This window comes from Anarhichas minor, unplaced genomic scaffold, assembly GCF_050575085.1.
Source record: "Anarhichas minor isolate MPS153535 unplaced genomic scaffold, ASM5057508v1 ptg000060l, whole genome shotgun sequence".
Lineage (NCBI taxonomy): Eukaryota > Metazoa > Chordata > Actinopteri > Perciformes > Anarhichadidae > Anarhichas > Anarhichas minor.
In genome coordinates this window covers 372,531-393,624 of record NW_027466506.1, presented here as the reverse complement: position 1 = coordinate 393,624, position 21,094 = coordinate 372,531, and positions in this window count along the sequence as shown.

Below are 21,094 nucleotides of genomic sequence, written 5' to 3'. Positions count from 1 at the left end.
GTTCAGGGTTCAAGTCCTGGGGGAGGGGCCTAAGTGTTCAGCATGTGTTGAGTGATGCCCTTCACAAGCCTGTGCTCGCCGGACTGCATTTTTGTGCAACCGGAGCCCAAATGCTCCTTCGCGAGGAAACTTCTCAGCTCGCTGTGTGCTCTCTCATATCAGTATTCTTTAAAAACAGAATGAGGTGAGAGAGGAGGAGGCTGGTGGGGAGGGAGAAACCACTGAGCCAGTACTAAGACTGACTTAACTTCAGTAAAAGTACTAATACGTAGATTTAAAAAACACTGTTACAAGTTAAAGTCCCGCTTTCAAAATCTTACCGAAGTAAAACTATCTAAGAAATTGTTCTTGACGTACATTGGTAAAAGTACTCAATATGCAGCCAAATGGGTTTTTCAGTTGTTACATTCATTTATAATACATTATATTATTATGCTTATTTATGCAGTAACATGTAAGACACATTTTAAAGTTGCAGCTGGCTGCACTAAGATGTTTTACTGTGTTGGGTGGTTTAAATTACTGTTGAGCAATGCCTTGTATTACACATACTCATTATATATAATGCAGTGAAATAAAAAGTACAATATTTCCCTCTGAAATGTAGTGGAGTAGAAAGTCGCATCAAATATGTACTTAAGTAAGTACAACAAAATGTACTTTTTAAAAAAAGTGAATGAGTGTAAGAGTTGGACCTCAGTGTCACTGTGTGCACGTGATGTACAGTTAATATCAGTTGTGTTATAATGAGTTGAGTTTTGTTTATTTGTGCCATGTTCACTGTTTATTTCTTTCTTTTCTTTGAATATAAAACCTCTTTTGTTACATCTACACCAAGTTTCTCGCGTTGTCTCCTTCCAGACATTCTGACCAGGCGGATTAAATGTCAGTGACATTCTGTGAACAGATAAAACTCACTAAAGAGACGAAACACATGTGCTATCTTACGCTGAGGACATCTGGTTCTTACTGCAGGACAGTAGGCTTCAGTTCGTACATATATCTGCTCTTGTTGCTTCATATCGGCCTTGATCTTATCATGACCGAGATGAGTCCCTGCTGAAAAAGTTTTGACTCATCTCTGAAGTAATAACCGCAAGTTCCAGTCCTCCGTAGAAGTGTGTGTGCCATGTCGCAGTAACAAGAGAGGAATAATGTGGGAGTGGCCCGTGCGACCTGATAAACCAATCAGGCGACCTGATGAACCGGTCGCTCGAGACTCAGTAGAAATCAGCGGGAGCCGTGTCTCAAGCTGTAGAGTTACTTTCAGAGAGTCCTGGAGGATGAAGCTGCCACTGTTGGTGCTCGTCCTGGTGTCGACGTGCGGAGGACAGGATTGGACCACTCCGACCTTTTGCAGAGGCCAGTGCCCTCAGTTCACAGTAGTTGAGACGCACCAGGTAGGTTTCAGAGCAGTCCTCACACACACACACACACACACACACACACACACACAGCATCAATATGCTCTTTTTCTAGAATACATGTTGAAAAATGATTCTGTTGTTTGTAGGATTTTGAGGAGCGTTTGTACGTTCCTGCTGAATGGATTACCACCAAGATGGGAGGATCTGGGGTTGCTGATTTATTAGCTGCAAGATCAAGACTGGCGAAGGCCGCAAGTATGTCAGGGTGAAAACAAAAGTCTCACTGACACATTTTGGTTTTGTGATGCTAACATCTTATTTGATATGCCAGTGTAATTCATGCGCTGCAGTTTAATGGGATATCCCCATATTTAAATGGGTCAGAAAATAGCAGCTTTATAAGGTTCATCAAAATATTTAATCCTTTTATTGAACTTCAAAGCAGCAGGTGAGACATTTCACTGTGTAGTGATTCCCAAGCTAATGGATGACCATCTGACATTGACACAGCCTATGCAAAGAACAGTGAGAACAAAAGTGCTAGTTTTACTTCCATTTGTCCCTGCAAGGCAAGCATTGCAAATCAAACCAAGAGTAATTAAATGGGCGAGGTTATTGAAGGAAAAACAAAATGGTGTAAAATGGAATTACTAGAAAGTAAAAGTTTTGTTCTGGTGTCCATGTAGGTGTTTGTTCTCCAGGTGTCACATTTGTTTTAGTTTCTACCTCCCAGAAATGTAGAAATGTCATACTGGATTTGCCTCCAAGAAGTATTAGAATTTGTGGCTCATTGAATGTTTTTTTTTATGTGAACATTGTTGCATTTTGTCAGAGCACGTGACGTAGTATAAGGAGCATCCATTAATAAAAGTTATTTGGGTGTGTGAAACAAACAGGATATTCACCCAGGAGACCATTGTCCATGTCCAATGTAAAATCAAAAGTAAACGTAGAGTTTACACTTGTTACGTTCAGTTATTATGCTTGTAACATCATGTTATGTAAGAAAGTCAGCTAAGGTTATTATGTATTTACGCTAGTTACCATTTTATGTTGCGTTACGTTGTTGCGTTACGTTGTTGCGTTACGTTGTTGCGTTACTATGTTAATATTTGAACACAAAACACAATCTTTTTTCTAACCATAACCAAGTAGTTTTGGTTCCTATGTAGCAGTTGTGTACTCTCTCGTTTGCGTTGTGTTTAATTCAGGCACACTTGATGTCTTTATGGCTCCAACCAGACGTTTATTCATAGCACAGCATATAGCTAGATAGCTCATCTGGTAACAAACAGAACGGTTTCAGTTATTCTCACAGCCCACCTCGTGGTTACAAGCTCCGGAACACTGTCGAAGTAAAGAGACAAATGCCACGGAGACAGCTTGCTTCAGACTGGTTAAGGAAAGCAGGGCGCACCACTAAAGTCTGCAAGCGGCCAGCAGAGGGCGCTAATGTTACACACAACACACTTGTCTCCGTGGGGAACTAATGATAACAAGTTGTAAATTATATTTAAACAAGGAGGAAATAATATGAAAATGATAAGGATTAGCAATAACTTAAATAATATAGTAATATTAGCAACCAATGGCCAGTGATGGCAAGTGGAATCATTAACTCTGTTACACCAAAACATGACCAATCGATTCACAACATTAACAATGTGGCATCGTGCGTTTCTGCAAGCATGATACGAGGTTGACATAAAACGTATTTAAAAACGTATTTTTGGTTCAGAAATGACGAAATTCAACACATCTTGTGGTTTGCTGAAATGTGGTTGGACATTTTTATTTTTTTGGCAGCTGGGTTTTTTGTAGTTCATCCAAGTTTTGGAATAAAGGAGTTTTTGAATTTACCCACGTTTTGCCATCAAGAAATGTTATAAGTGTTTTGAGTGATGACAGTCTGACAAATGATGGCTGCCTGCATCTCACCTTGTTTGTCTCCTCCAGCTGATGCTGACTCCTGGCCGGTGCTGATCACCGTCACAAATGGCAGCGATTTGTCGCTTTCCTGGTTTGTTCCACCTGGCACGATGGAGTCTAAAATCACTGATCCATCAGTCACACTGCAGAGCAGACCTGAAGTCACTGTCTATGTCAGGTGAACAGTGCCTACTTTTATCTTTCAACTGACTGTTACATTGCGGTTTCCTTTAACAGTCATTAAACACTTTAATTATGTAGCATTTTTCCAGTTCACAAGCTACCAAACAGTAGTGAAACAAACCAGATTTGACATTTATTGGGGTTAGAATTCACACTCTTCTCGCTACTATTTTGCAAATTTAAGTGATAGCATAATTTGGCACGTTACAGTAATATCAATATAAATTAAAGCTGCAAGCAGCATTGATCTGGCCCTCGCATATTCACGCACGTCGAGGGTAGCAGGTTGATGCGGCAATGAATTTCTGTGACCATCATACACTTCGTGCACGAGTTAAACAATATTTCCTGTGTCAACCAATGGCGTAGCCAGGTCATTGTGCCAGGTCTTAAGCCTCGAATGTTTTGAGTGTACCTCCGAATACAATCATAACTGTAAGCCTGTAAAAATCGGCAAACAACTGAATGCGTGTGAATACTTTTTTTAAGTCTACATGTGATACATCTGCTTACCAAATTTGATACATCTAGGTGAAACGTACTGCGAGGGCTGCATCGTTGAAATATTGTAGGGGGCACTATTGAGCCGACTTGCCACTCTGAAGCATTAAAATCGCATTAGATAACTACATTCAGGATTTTAAATGTGTGCCATGTTATGTTTTGAGCATTTTTAGCCCCTCAAAAACATGGCGAAGAATGCATCGCCACGGCAACGGCCTTTCACGAAATAAAAAACTTTGAGTAACTTTTCATCACAAAGGTCTTTAGATTGTACTGACCAAATTTGAAGTTCATCTGATTTTCCCTAGGAGGAGTTCGTTAAAGTACAGCGCCTGGAAATAGCAGAAACAACACCAGAAATTCATACAAAATTCAAAATGGCTGACTTCCGGTTGGGGTTAGAGCATGGCCCCAAGAGACTTTTATTTAAGTCCACATGTGATACATGTGCCGACCAAATTTTATAAATCTATGTGAAACGTACTGCGAGGGCTGCTTTGTCTAAATTTTGTAGGGGGCGCTATCGAGCCGACTTGCCACTCTGAAGCATATGTAACTACATTTTGGGCTTTTAATGTGAATGCCAAGTTTGCTTATGTTTCGAGCATTTTTAAACCCTCAAAAGCGCCATTGTTTTTCACGGTGAAGACTGCGTCGCAACAGCGTTCGACAAAACATCAAAAGCTTCATGAACTGGCATTATAAACTTCTTACATTTGTGTGGAACTAATTTGATGTTGATCTGATTTACCTACTAAGAGAAACAAGCCAAAGTATAGAGACTTTAACTTCCTGTTACCAGTAGGTGGCGCTATAACTATTATACATAATTGGCCTGCAGATGTCTTCAGGCCTGGAGTCTAATCAAACATGTGGAATCTGGAAAAGATCTGATGATGTGGAGTTGAGTTACTTTGTTCACGGCGAAGGATCGAAATTCGCCGAGTTGCAACAACTTCCTGTTTCATGGCAAATGGTGTTTTTTTGACGCCACGGAAAAATAGTTAGATACATTTTTGATCTTTGAATAACTTTTCACTGCCAAGGTCTCAAGAGCATACTGACCAAATATGAAGTCAATCGGATCAAATCTCTAGGAGTTCGTTAAAATACGGCACCTTGAATGTTTATTAATAATAATAAACATTAGAAGAACAATAGGTCCTCCGCTCCGACCTCGTCGGTGCTCGGGCCCTAATAATAAACATCTGAAGAATAATAGGTCCTCCACTCCAACTACATTGGTGCTCGGGCCCTAATAAACATTTGAATAACAATAGGTTCTCCACTACGACTACGACGGTGCTCGGGCCCTAATGAGTGCAAAACAAAACGGAGATAGAAGAGAAAAGGTAGATGTAGAACAAAAAAATTTGAACATGACCACTCACAGTGAATGACGGCTTGGACAAAGTATTTGTTGTACTCTGAAACCCTTTTTTCTGTCTTTGTTTCCACATGATATAAAGGATCTATGGTGGCAATCCGAGCATCAAGAGCGGTGAAAAAAACGCAAAGATTCTCTACGACGACTTGAACAAAGCAGAGAAAACCGGCGCTGATGCCGACACTTACACGTGGGCTGGCTACGACAACTATATTTCCTTTACTCACCACAATGAGATCTGGATCGAGAAAACCCAGTAAAATGTATGCCAGGTTACAGCCCTGAACACCTTTATATAACAGTAGAAAGCCAAGTGAATGTAGCAGAATCACATGCATTGTCCACTAACACATTCTGTATACCTCACTGCAGTCCTGCTGAAATGATCCGACAGTGTAGAGCAGACATGTCAAACTCAAGGCCCGCGGCCCGCCACGTCGTTTTATGTGGCCCACAAATCCGCCACCAAAAAAAAATTAAAATAATTCTTTTATTTTTTTATTTTTGAAAAATAAATAAAAGTAAGACTTGAAAATAAAAATATCCCCATGGTCAAAATGATGAGCTAGAAAGTCGAAATTATGAGATAGCATGTTGTCTGTATGCCGAAATTAAAAGTATCACAACAGGTGGACAGGAGAGGGAACAGCCCGTAAAGAGGTTTTCCAACAAGTGATTGAGTTGAAAAAGATCGACAAATAATCCCAAAATGTCCACGAAGAGAAAAATTGATGCAGAGGGAAGAAAATGTAATTTAAGATGGAAAGCGAATACATGTCGGTGTTTCAAGGAGAACAAACGGTCTGTCTTCTGTGTTATGATGCGTGTCGGTGATGAAGGAATATAATTCACGTCGGCATTTTGACACCAAACACGGAGCTAAATTTAGCCTCCAAGAAAAACATAAAATTGTCCAAGAATTAAAAGGCAGAGTGCAATCACAGCAGAATATATTTACAGAAGCTACAGCCCAGTGCATGCTAAAGGTATGTGAGCAGGTGAGCTCCGACCAGATACAGACTTTTACAAATGTCAGTTTGTGAAGAAACACCATCGCAGACCGAGTTCAGGAACTAGCAGCAATCTAACAACACAGCTAGCTAAGAGACGAGATACATCATCTATCAGTGTTTGTAAGAGGCTCAAGGCAGACCTGACCTCAGTGAGGAGCTCTTGGATGTAGCTGCCATGCACGGGACGACGACGGGGCGGGACATTAGTGATGCAGAGAGGTGACAAAAATAGCTTTGAACAAAGTTAATGTAATAACTTGTGTTTGATGATATTTGTCTTTGTTATTTTCTTTAAAAGTTTGATCTTTGATAGAGTAATGTGGGTTTATTAACCCTAAATTAAAAGGATTTAAGTTATAACAGAAATGTGCTTAAATATCATTTTACATTTATATAACTGCATGTACAATATTTCTACACTTGAATAAACAATAATCAAAAGCAGAGACAGTTATTTAACAATATGTTCAGAGTAGTTACAGTTATACAGTCTTACAGTTACAAGCGGCCCTTTGAGGGCGACCATGATGCTGATGTGGCCCGGAGTGAAGATGAGTTTGACACCCCTGCTGTAGAGTATCCGGCAGACCAGCCTGCCCTGAGGCTTCTGTCGCAGGAAACCGGTTTCAGTAATGTTGCGCTATTGCCCAGCAGTCCTTTCCACTTTTTAAATGACATTTTAGTTGTCTGATGATACATCTTGTTCCACACATATCTGCTGTAAACTAACAATAAACAGTTGAGAGCTTTATCTTTGTTTGTACTTGTGGTCAATGTCACGAGCCGCCCCTCTCTGATGGGATCACTACAGGAAGTCCTTCTTTAAAGAACGAGCTATCTATTTAAACAAAGGCACTGAGATCTACTTCCTTCCTCCTTCCTGGTTTCACCTTTTGTGCCAAAGCTTTATTGTTTATGGAAGGTTATTAATATGATCTCAAATATCATATTTGTAAATATGCCTTTAAACCTGAGGTATTTTTTATTGACTTAGCCACTAGATCTTATTTTGAAAGAAAAGGCATTTTTTCCATACTGTTGTTTTTGTCATGAGCACTTAAACACAGAAAGAAAAACATGCGGCAGAAAAATGATGTAAATCATTTACATCATTTTTACATCGCGGTGTGGAAGCTTCTTCGGAGCTTCCACACCGCGAATAAAGCCATCCACCAATCACGTTGTGAGAAACGGACAAATGAAATACGTATACTATAGTGTAGAACAACACGGAGGCTCTGTAGTCTGAACCAAGACAGAAAACTCCATTACTCCTTTCAAAGGCAGCGCAAACCAGATCCACTCCTTCTGATCGTATCTTTAGGGATGGCCTTCCAATATATTGTGTTTATGGTTTATGGTATATATTGACAATAAAGAGGTTTCTGAGCAGTCTTCAGAAACGAGGTAATCTCCATTCCAAAAGCCGAAGAAATCTATACATTTTTAAAGTTTGTGTAATGAAAGCATTACTTTTGTCTGTGGTGTTCCTCGAGGTCTTGGTGATTTTTGATAGTTTCGATCAATTCTGGAGAAAAATGGTTAAATCTGTGTAACAAATGGTATCAACCCAAACATTACTGCAACATCTTATGAGACATAATATGGAATGGCCATCACATACTTCCATCATTTCTTTCTAAGCCCTTATAAACTTTCAACACCTGAATACGTTTATTACAGATTTATGACTAGAAAAACTTGACACACAATGCTGAGCGACATGATGTGATGCCTGATATTTAACGCTAGATGGTGCTCTCGGTGTGGTTAATAAATGAGACTGGGTGAATGGAGCAGCCCCCCCCCTTAAAAAAAAAGGCTGAATTTGATTACATCATCTGCTCAGTCAGACATGGGCTGTCACATGTCAGAGCATGTTGGAAAGATGCATACAACTTTATGGGTAAGCTTGTTTTGTAAACAAAAAACATTTTTATTATTCAATACCATCAATAAAATAGTCTCCATTAAAAGTCCTAGATTCAAAATATGACTTCAGTAAAAGCATTAAGTATAAAGTAAGTCATAAGTATTAGAAGCAATACACTATATAAGTATATAGTTAAGGTTTAGGGATATAAATGAATTCTTCTGTCTCCTGTAGAGAAATGCATTTATTTTGGTTTAGTAGCGTTCTGAATTAAAGGACTATTCTGCAGATTTAACGCATGAACACATTTTAAATGTTTTATTATACAGAAAATAATACTTGAATTATTCATATTGCACATTTGTCTTTTCGCACATGCTCTAGAAAGCCAACCTACTGCACATATTGATAATACGAGTTTGTGACAAATCTTTGAATCTTGAGAAAAGTCAAACTTAAATCTTGCCAAATCCTCTCCCGCACTTCCTGTCTACTCTTTGCTGTCTGTAATGAAGGCAGAAAAAAATGGCCAAACACTAGTTTAAAGAAATAAATGTATAGCAATTACTCACCCTGTGTTACCTTGATCCAATCTAAATAATGTACCAGGGGCTACACACCAATGATTGTAGCCATTTACTATATATATATTTACTATATATATATATATATATATATATATATATATTTACTATATATATATATATATATATATATATATATATATATATATTTACTATATATATATATATATATATATATATATATATATATATATATATATATATATATAAAATAATAATAATAATAATAATAAATATATATGTATATATATATATATATATATATATATATATATATATATATATATATATATATATATTTACTATATATATATATATATATATATATATATATATATATATATATATAAAATAATAATAATAAATATATATATATATATATATATATATATATATATATATAATTTGGGTATATCTATATTCAAGAAGTCTAGTAGCAGTAACGTATCTGTGTAGTCAACAACTGCCAAATCAAATAAAGAAAGTACACATCAATTATATTTTAACAAATATTATTCTAATTTTTCAAATGTAACTGGATGGATTATAAATAATGCATAGAAATACATGAATAAATGTTCTTCTCATTTCAAGTAAAATAACGGCAGGATTAAAGAATAAATTTCGTAACGAAATTAATTTTAGAAAAATTGTTTTCACAAGTTTTTTTTACGATAACTAAAACTGCAACACAAACTCTCAACAGGTCTTGAAATAGTCACAAAATGCAATCTTATTTTTCAGGAGGTTATTAAGGCAACAAAACCACCTAGCTTGCTTTTGGAAAAGCATCATGGTTGGGCTTCAAATAACTACCTTCAGTCAGGTTTAGGCAACAAAACCACAACAATAAACCGATTACCATAAAACCAAAACCGTAAAACCACAACCATAGCAGGTTTTTTTCTGAGGGAACAGAGTAACCTCGAACCAGAGCCGGCACATCACCGTTCCTCACCACCAGTGAGGGCAGTTAGGCCTCTTCCGAGAGCCGCCTCATGGTTCTTATAGAAGGCAGAATATGACACAGCGATATGTCAATTTTTGCACAAGCAGTAGTTCAAGCTCATGTCTCCACCGGTCAACAAGAGATTCTCCTCCTCTTCTCTCTCTCTCTCTCTCTCTCTCTCTCTCTCTCTCTCTCTCTCTCTCTCTCTCTCTCTCTCTCTCTCTCTCTCTCTCTCCTCTCTCTCTCTCTCTCTCTCTCTCTCTCTCTCTCTCTCTCTCTCTCTCTCTCTCTCTCTCTCTCTCTCTCTCTCTCTCTCTCTCTCTCTCTCTCTCTCTCTCTCTCTCTCTCTCTCTCTCTCTCTCTCTCTCTCTCTCTCTCTCGTCACACCACCGCTCCACTCAAAGGACACACTTGGTCACCACAGCAACTGTTTCTATAGTGGGGAGCCAGTCCCAGTGTGTCAGGTATGTAATCACACTTTTATTGAAAGCTGCAGCGAAGGTAGAGTGTGACTGCATGACTCATACTTAATGAGGACTTGCTCACCATCTACTCTTTTACATGCGTATCAACCCTCAACACTTTTAGAATCTGATTTTATTGATCATATCTCTGATCACATCATGGCTAATGTGCGATCCTTGGACAATAAAATGGATCACATACGTCTGCTGAGGACGGTGCAGCGAGACGTGAGGAACTGCTGTGTGCTTCTTTTCACAGAAACATGGCTAAATGACAACATCCCCGACTCCGCTCTGCAACTGGAGCAGCTAACATGCTACCGAGCAGACAGAGCCCTTGTTACAGGAGGAAAGACTCGCGGCGGCGGGGTATGTGTTTACATCCGTGATGCATGGTGTCGGGACGCTGTTGTGGTATGTAAACACTGCTCACCACTGGCGGAGTTTATGATCATAAGGTGCTGTCCTTTCTATCTGCCGAGGGAATTTACAGCGATTCTGCTAGTCGTTGTTTACATCCCTCCCACCCCCAACAACAGTGACAGAAGTGCGGCACTTTGTGAACTGTATCAGGCCATCAGTGAACAACAGACAGCTCACCCAGACGGCTTCATCATCCTCGCTGGAGATTTCAATCATGCTAACCTTAAGACTGTCCTTCCCAAACTACATCAGCATGTTGATTTCCCAACAAGAGGGGAAAACATTTTGGATCTGGTTTACACTACTCACAAAGGAGTATACAAGGCCTCACCCCTACCCCACATAGGACTCTCTGACCACATCACCGTCCTGCTAACGCCAGCATACAGACCAAGAGTGAAAGTCTCCAGACCGGTTCTGAAACAGGTACGGGTGTGGCCAGACGCGACCCCCTCCGCTCTCCAAGACTGCTTTGACACAACAACAATCACACAGACATTGAGGAGTACACAGAAACTGTTACTTCTTACATTAGTAAGTGCATTGATGATGTGACCCATATAAAAACCATCATCACTCGGGTTAACCAGAAGCCATGGCTGACAGGGGAAGTGCATCGGCTGCTGAGGGCCAGAAACAACGCCTTCAGAGCCGGGGAAGAAACTGGCCTGAGAAGAGCGAGAGCCGACCTGTCCCACGGCATCAGGAAAGCAAAACAGGAATACACGAATAAGATAACCAGTCACTTTAAAGACAGCAGAGATACACGGAGCCTGTGGCAGGGCATTCAGACCCTTACGGACTACAAACCCGTGCCACAGATCTACAGCAACATCTCTCTGCTAAACAACCTCAACAGCTTCTTTGCACGGTTCGAAACACAAAACAGCACACGTCCACACAAGACTCCGCCCCCTCCCCACGATCAGGCTCTGTGCCTGTCTGCTGCCAGCGTGAGGAGGACACTCTCCACTATCAACACCCGCAAGGCAACAGGTCCAGACAACATCCCTGGTCGTGTGTTGAAGGACTGCGCAGAGGAGCTTAAGGATGTCTTCACGGATGTCTTTAATACTTCTCTGAGACAAGCTGTTGTACCATCATGCTTCAAGGCCACCATCATCATACCTGTGCCAAAGAAATCCACTCCGTCCTGCTTTAATGACTATCGTCCGGTGGCACTGACCCCCATAATCATGAAGTGCTTTGAACGGCTAGTCATGTCACATATCAAATCCATTCTTCCCCCCACCCTGGACCCTTTCCAGTTTGCATATCGTGCCAAGCGGTCCACAGAGGATGCAATCTGCTCTGCTCTCCACCCAGCCCTCACCCATCTGGACACAAAACACTCATATGTGAGAATGCTGTTCATAGACTTTAGTTCAGCATTCAACACCATAATCCCACAAAAACCCATCTGCAAACTTGACCAGCTGGGGCTCAACACCTCGCTGTGTAACTGGCTGCTGGACTTCCTCAGTGAGAGGCCACAAGCAGTACGTGTCGGCAACAACACCTCGAGCAGCATCACACTGAGCACAGGGGCCCCTCAAGGCTGTGTGCTCAGTGCACTGCTCTTCACCTTTGTTAGAAAAATTCACTCGAGCCGATGTAAAAATCATTAATCACAGGACATTTATTCTTTGCAAAGAAGGAGACAGGGTTGATTCACATACAGAATGTACATCAAGACCGCTCGAAGATCTGTCTCCGAGTCTCTGGTATTTATACTAAGTAAACAACATGCAGTGGGCTGGCACATGGTAACACACACATTTCTCATTTCACACAGGCGTCTACGTATCTGGACACTTTAACAATTCGTTCTAGTACAAAGGTCACTTTCTCGTAAATCATGGTCGCAAATCAGCCCTGCGTAAGTATTGACGCTTTCTGTCTTATTCAGGACAAACAGCTGAAGTGTTCTTTCGGTAGTCAACTGCTCCTTAAAAGACTAAACATCTGCTGAAGACGCCTGGTGTCCCAGACAGTTCACTCAAGGACACAGGCCTTAAACACTACAGAGGACATGAGATTTTGTTAAATGTATAACATTCATTAATTATTAATGCACAATAATTAGTTATTTAGATTTTTTCCCAACAACCTTGCTGACACACGACTGCACAACAACCTACAGCACCAATCACATGGTCAAATTTGCAGACGACACAACTCTGGTTGGTCTCATCACCAACGACGATGAGACCCACTATAGGAAGGAGGTCAGCCTTCTGACCACGTGGTGCAGAGACAACAACCTCCTTCTGAATAACAGCAAGACCAAGGAGACCATTTGTCCCCATATTATCATTATTTGTTACTTACCATACCCACCATGTGTTCCAGAGTCACCCAACCATTTCCTCTATTTATCCCCTGGATGACGTCAGCTGTGATGTATATGTATATGTATATATATATTTGCCATTTTACCATTTCAGGTCATAACACCATGTGCCATCCTCCACAATATCTGCCCCGGGGCTGGTCATAATATGGCCCCAGAGGATTGGCCTGTGGAGGACGTGGCAGAGGATGAGGGGGAGAATGGTTTGGGGGCAACTGGTGCTCCTTGGCGGGACCAGCTGTCTGCAGAGGTCTCTGCCCTGGAGGAGGTGCCCGGTGACCACGATTATTTTTAGGCAAGTAAAACAATTGTAAAGCTGTGATATGATCTACTAAAGTGTTTTGTAAAACAGGATTGCATGTTGAAACACTTTGTGTTTGGACTGATTCTTTCAAAATATGCGTGTGCATGAAATATTTTGTATGGAGTCTTTTATACTTCCTTATTTCTGAAAATAAATCTTAGTGACATGGCAGCCGTCGGAGCCAGCCCTGCAAACCCAGTTGGGAGACGATGCGGTGGACAGTGGAGACCAAACACTCTGGAGGCCACCCAGATGATGTCATTACACCGGGGTCTTTGTTGTGGCACCCCATTCAGGCCCATTAGAAAATGAGTGTTCACTTCAATTATATATATAGATATACATGCTGTTAATGTTTTTGATGTTCCAATATTAATTTATAGTTATTTTTCTTAATTAATATTGTTTTGTCTAAATTAATAAGTTAATAATTAAATCAGTTAATATGTATATCATAAATAAAATAAACAATGTATTGAACAAAAAACTTTACTTGATTTCATTTACATGTACATTTATTTATCAATGATTCTCACCAGTATGAAAAGAGCCTGTCCATCCAGCCATGTCCTTTCTCTGGCTTGGCCCTGGCTGGCTTTCCTCTTCCTCCTGGTCACCCACAGCGTTACTTGGCCCTGGTGTGTCCTCAGGGATGGAGGCAATTAGGACAGGGGGTTTATAGAAAGCCTCTGTCCCAACACCTCATCCATGAGGACAAACCACGCCCAAGTTGCAGCAGTGGGTTTTCCACTCACTCCCTCTCCTGACTCTGGATACTTGCAATCCATCAATCAAGACAGTTAACAAAAACAACCAGTGAAATAAATATCAGCAGGGGAGTCACCCTCCCCCCAGGCACGTTTTCTCCAAAATTGTCCAAATCACATTGAGAAAATGATGATTTTCACCCTTCATTACGGTGGTGTCACTAAGCTCTCGTCATTGAGCCAATCACATCCCCCCGTCTCTTTTTAAAGGTAATTTTGGTAATCGGTGTTACTGAGGGAGAACTCCACAAACAGCAGCCACTAAATGGGCTGCCATGTAATCACTCGGGGGCAATTCTGCACCAATGTACACCACTAGAAGTTCGTTTTTTGCTACTGAGAAGCTTAAATTGTCATTAATATAATGAAATATAATGCTTTTGTTTACCTTTTGTGTTTGTTATTGTGGTTCTCACTCGGACCAGTCTCGTTCTGAAATCTCGGGTCGCATCCACGTTGAAGAAAAATCTGCTAAATATTCCGCAAAGACATTGAAATTTGTATCTATATATAAATATATATAATGCGGCAGTGGAAGTGTCTTAAAGCTGCATTCTCTCTACTGTCCACCAGGGAGCGACTCCTCTGGTTGTATAGAAGTCTATGAGAAAATGACTCTACTTCTCTCTTGATTTATTACCTCAGTAAACATTGTAAACATGAGTTTATGGTCTCAATCTCTAGTTTCAAGTCTTCTTCAATACAGCATGATGTTCATTTAGTACATTATGGTCCATTTAGAGTCAAACAGACCATAAAGCAGGGGATGCTTTAGGGCGGGGCTACACAGTGATTGACAGGTCGCTACTGCTACTGTGGAGAATTTCAGTATTAGAAACGCATTATTAGTAGGATTTAATAACATCCCTAGTGGTGAGTAGAAGTGTCACAATAATAAATATGTTAGTCACAATATGTTTCCATAAGGAATGTATTAAATGTTTACAATATTCTTACTTATAGAAGATATTATATGTTACAGTATATTAACTCATTGAATGTATTAGATCATAGAAGTATAGTCACTGTAGGTATTAAAACACTAAGTCTTGAGGGTCAGATAGGGATTCTGAGTGAGGTTTCACAGACATGCAGCAGCAAATGGAGGCGACCTCATCGATGGAGGATGGGGCCAGTGGGACGGTCAAATGCCAAAGCTGACCACGACGGAGAGGTGGAGCCAAGATGTTTTGCGAGGAGCCAAGATGTTTTGCTAAAGGATCGATAATGGGAGGGGACAGAATTCAAATGAAGCCAATCACTAATCGCCACGGAGGGTCATTCACACGTTTTATGACAGTATCGGACACTTTCCGACTCTCAGGGGATACAAAAGGCAATGTTTTAGGGAGTTTACCTCAGATCACTGCAGCTCTCATTTTCAGCTAACTGGCCGCGCCGGACTGTAAGGAGATGCTTGCATGTGGTCTCTGTTCTCGAGAACATTACTATTGATAGTTAATTCAGTTTGTAAGTGAACTTTGTGTAGTACATTAAATATCGTTTTAATTTTGAACCGGATCCAGCTCATTTTTCTGATGCGCGTGCGCAGTAAGAAGCTCGCAGCAGAAAAGTACCTGCGGCCTGCAGGCTCTCATCCTTTGTTTTAAACCTCAACACTACCAGAGACGTATACTGCGTCTCTATGTCACTCCAAAACATTCCAAATATGGTCACTTCTGTTCCTTGACTGCAAAAACCAACATATCGATGGCCGTAATTCAAGATGGTGTTGGTGAAATCGCCAACCTCGAGCCTTCATAACGTCAGTCCACAAACCAATGAGTGACGTCACCATGACTACGTCCACTTCTGATATACAGTCTATAATATATATATATATATATATATATATATATATATATATAAAATGTCAAATCAGCACACCAAATATTGTCATCAAATTTATTGTCTACAACAATTGCAGTTTTGGACAAGTTTGGATTTGGCCATTTGTTTATCAATTGGGTGAAACCCTTTACCATAAACCCAGAGCCAAAATGACCACAAATGGACATACTTCGACAGCATTTCCCTTGAGTAGATCAAGTCGACAGGGCTGCCCTCTGTCTCCAGGACTCTTTGTCCTGGCTATTGAACCACTTGCTGAAGCAATTAGACGGGATCCAGGTATAAAGGGGTTCAGAGTGGACCAAATAAATCATAAAATTAATCTCCTGGCAGATGATGTAATTTTATATCTAACAGAGCCGGTTAACTCTCTCACTAAATTACAGACGCTACTGAACACCTCTGGTGCTATTTCAGGATACAAGGTCAATCTGGAAAAAATTGTTCCACTCACGAACTTCGATCACACTGAATATGTTAGGTTCAAGAGCCTCTTGCAACTGTGGGAGAGACCGCATGTGTTCCAGCCTTACCAAAAAGTCAGCCGGTTTCAATTATAAACAAAAGTATTTAATACTACAGAAGCTAAAACAATTGCAAAGTGAAGTACATTATTTACAGAATATATAGAAATATGATCCGCGCGGAAAAGCATTCACCCGCGCCTCACCCTGAAAGCGTCACCACCCACACGATGAAACGAGAGCAAAAAGATTGAGTTCTTTCTCTCCTTCCTTACATAGTTGAAAAACCCCCATAATGTCCGTCTTAGTTTCTATTGGCTAAATCCAGCTGCCTCCTCCTTCTCGCATCAGCCAGCTGGAGGACCCTCGCACGGGTGTGACCTGTAAATGCCTGTCTGAAAATCCCTGTCTGAGCCTTGGCTATTCTTCAGAGTTTAATACATTCAATGACTGTGTTTTATGGCTCAACACTTCTATGATAAACATACTATATAAAGATAAGGATTTGCAACTTTTGGCAAAAACTTTTAAAAGCATAATTGGTACGTCCCAAGTACTTGCTAACATTTTACTATCCACCTCTAAAGGTGCTACAAATTCTACTAAGAAACACTTCTAACTATAAAATCTAAAACACACCTCTAATTATGAATCTTAAAGCACTTCTAATTATAATTTCTTAAAGCACACTTCTAAACCTAAATTTCCTACAATTACCAACAAACAACCCCATTTAAGTGGCTCCCAAATATTAAATATCTAGGAATAATTAGAGATAATGATCTTAAACATTTGTACAAACTTAATTACCTCCCATTGCTGAGTAAAATCGAGGACGACCTACGCAGATGGATGAATCTACCCATTACTCTAATTGGTCGAATAAACTGTGTGAAAATGAATATTCTCCCGAGGTTGCAGTGTCTTTTCCAGTCCTTACCCATTCCATTACCTCTAACCTTTTTAAAACCCTCAACAAAGACATTAGGCAGTTTTTATGGAACTGTAAAATGCCAAGGGTGTCAATGGAAAAAATAACATGGGATTATAGTCTAGGAGGTTTTCGACTACCCAATTTGAAGAAATAGAATTTAGCAGCCCAGATGCGATATATTTTGTCATTTTTTGACGGTGACGCTGCCCCCTCTTGGATACAAATTGCACTTCATCCTCTCAAAGAAGAAACCTCCAGTGATTTTATTTATAAATGGAAAACCATATCCAAGAGCACAGACAATCCTATTTTGAAACATTTTATTAAAATATGGTATGAAGTTCACAAAACTCTTGGACTAAATATGAGACTATCACCAAAAACACCTCTAAGACAAAATTAACTTGTGCCCATGACTCTAAGTAACAAGATTCAGGAGACTTGGCATGACAGAGGAATCCAGCATCTGGAAGACTGCTTTGATAAAGGACTCCTCATGTCTTTTGAAGAACTGAAGAGAAAGTATGATTTGCTCAGTAGAACTTTCTTTTGTTACCTCCAGTTAAGATCCTTCTTGTGAACCAACCTGGGCCTTGGAACAACTCTACCTGTGTTAACTAACGTGGAAAAATTGCTTCACCAGGGAAATATGTACAAATTTATTTCTAAAATGTACTCCATGTTGCTGAATGAGGGCCCAAAACCAGGAGTACACAGATCCAGGATGAGATGGGAATCAGACTTGAATATAACAATTGATGAAGAACTCTGGTCAGATTTGTGCCAGAACAGTTTGTCAGCAAAGGTTAATGCCGGTACAGACTTGTTCATTATAACTTTCTTCATCAGCTGTACCTCACAGCACCCACAGAAGCTACATAAATCCAAACCTGAATTGTCAGAAATGTGTTTCAGATGTGGTATAGAGGTCGGCTCCTTCCTACACTGTACCTGGCTTTGCACAAAGGTGAGGTCCTTCTGGTGTGACTTTTGTAATACAATAACTAAGATCACAGGGGTTACTTTTCCATTAGATCCTGAGCTATGTCTACTGGGAAACTTCACAACTCTCAACAGGTCTTTAACGAAGCTCCAAATACTAAACTTGCAGAAATTGCTTTATGTGGCCAGGAAATGTATCGCAATGACGTGGAAGTCTGATCCCCCCACTCTCATCGACAAATGGTCCGTGGAAATGAACAGTTGTATTCCTCTTGAAAAGATTACATATAGTCTCAGAAAGAGATATCATTTATTTTTGAAAATCTGGCAGCCTTATCTGGAGTACATGGGTACAACACTAACAGTACCACAGGACTGTAACTATAGAGCTCTGAGTTACAATATACACTGTGTCATTGCAGTCTCTTTGTGCTGTGTCACTCTATGCACCAACCTTTTTTTGGGTGGGGAGAATTATTTATTTACTTTATTTATTTACTTAATTTAATTTCATCTATTTGTGTTTTTTTTTTTTTTTTTTACTTGTTATGTAATTTGTTGTAATGTTTAATGTACTGTGTTCTGTATGCTCTCTTGCATTGTTAAAATACTTGGAAAAATAAAATATTCCAAAAAAAAAACAATTGTCACCTATGTACTATTCCATCAACTCAGTGAATCTGTTCATAGTGTATAACCTGTTATTTTGAGCTTAATGTTAGTCCTAATAATCCTTTAAGACCTTTAACAAGTTCCCACAATTAACTCTGTAAAATGAATAGCTTCATCTAAAAAGTTTGAATTGATCCTCTTGAGCGTTGGATGGGGGACCCTCGAGAAAGTTTAGCGTACAGCGTGTCTAACAATGCACTTATCACGAGCGAATATAATGATGTTGCACATCATATTAAACAGCAGAACCTGGGCTACAAGAATTGTAGATGCCATTTGTACATGCTCCAAACACAACTCAAACAACCAACTAATGAATTACCAAATATCAAAATCCATATAGTGCCACCTAGGCAACCCACTCGCTACATTTCTGGCTCTACCGCTGTGGTATTTTATGCAATACGCATACACGATATCTCAAATGAAAGCAGACGAGCGTTTCCAAGTTGCTGAGTCGACACAAGTAGTCTGAGAATCTCCTTGCGTCACAACCTAGCATGTCTCACAGACGGCGCACTGCTGATTCTGATTGAGTAACAGTGCTGTTAATCTCATTTTGGTCGGTATAGCTAAATTATATTGGCTCTAATGCTTTAAATGAGGTGTCAATCACTGAAATCGACCAATGGGTTGCTGAGATAGAGTCCTGCATAGCGGGGGAGGGTCTGAAATCGAGAAAAACTCCAGTACGCAGAGAGACCCAGAGACTCAGAGAGGATTCCGGCCTTCAAAATGAAGCCAAAACTGCTGCATTTGGATGTGTTGAACACCATTAGTGATATACAAGTGAAATATAGTTGGTACTTGAGAAAATTCAAATGGCACACATGGTGCCAACATTACCATTTTGGAGACCTGAACTCTCTGTACTAACACCTCTCTAATTTTGTTCTGCTTCACTTTATCAAAGTCAAATTTTGCAAAGAGACTGTTCACATCTTGTGCTATGATTTGGGAGACGTCAAAAGAAATAATAATCCTGTAAGTGCTTTTTATTTAGGCGAACCTGAAACTTTTTAATTTGTGCTGTGTGCCATCTTCATTTACTCTTAACCAGTAACATATATACTGCAATCTCACAAGTGTTCCCTTTATTATAACACCGAAATTATTCAAATAGAACTTGTGGTTGCAGAGATATACTCTTTTTAGTATGGGTATGCAATTTTCGAGCGGAGGCCTAAAAAATAGGTTAGTTTTTGAAAGGTTAAAAAGGTTAGTATATGTCGATTACTGTCATGTTCTTTACCCTTTGGTACAACTAGACTTTGAAGTGAAAGACGGTTCAACCATTGCTGCTTAATCCAGCTTTCTACTGATGGAGCAGATGTTCTTGTGCGTTGAGGAGGATGGTATGTTTTATAGTTTGCTTTTAAGTTTTTAATTTATCATGAATATTTGCGTGGCGTGCAGACAGATCGAACCAAGTCAGTGTGTTCTCTGTCTCACGTAATGAATTTGAAACACACCTAATCAATCTTCTGAGAGAAAAAAAAAATCCTTTCAGCGGTTCAAACCAAATCCCTGATGATCAAAAAGAGGACGATGAACAGCTTCAATGGTCCATGCAGAAAAGGAATAAACATGGAATCCTGGAATGATTTACAGGACAATGCGGGGACAAACAACACATCAAAGGCAGGCGTAACGTCACACTAGAAACGCAGTGTGTGTGTGTCCTTATGGATGTGTGTTTGGGGGGTATGCATAGAGGGAGGACAGGTATGATGCAAGTGTTTGAGCAAACGTGTTTTCATATAAATCAGAACTCCGATTTTGACGGCGTACATTTTAGGTGGTCAACTACGAAATCACACAAGCTGTGATCAGGTGTTTAGAAAACCATTTACTCCTCCTCAGCCGACTTTTTAAACACCGATATTGTATTATTTTAAAAAGATGTTGGAAGCTTAAGACAGATGTTTTGCACACTGATGTCCCAGTTGTTAATGAAAGATAACATTTTTGTATAATGCAGCTGGAATCGGTCGTGTGTTCAAAACACAAGGATTCTCTGATGTCCCAAATTTGTTTATTGGCTCATAAAAACAAAACATTGACAAGTGTGAAGGATTTCAGTATTAAAATAATAACACCCCTAGTGAGTAGAAGTGTCACAATAATAACA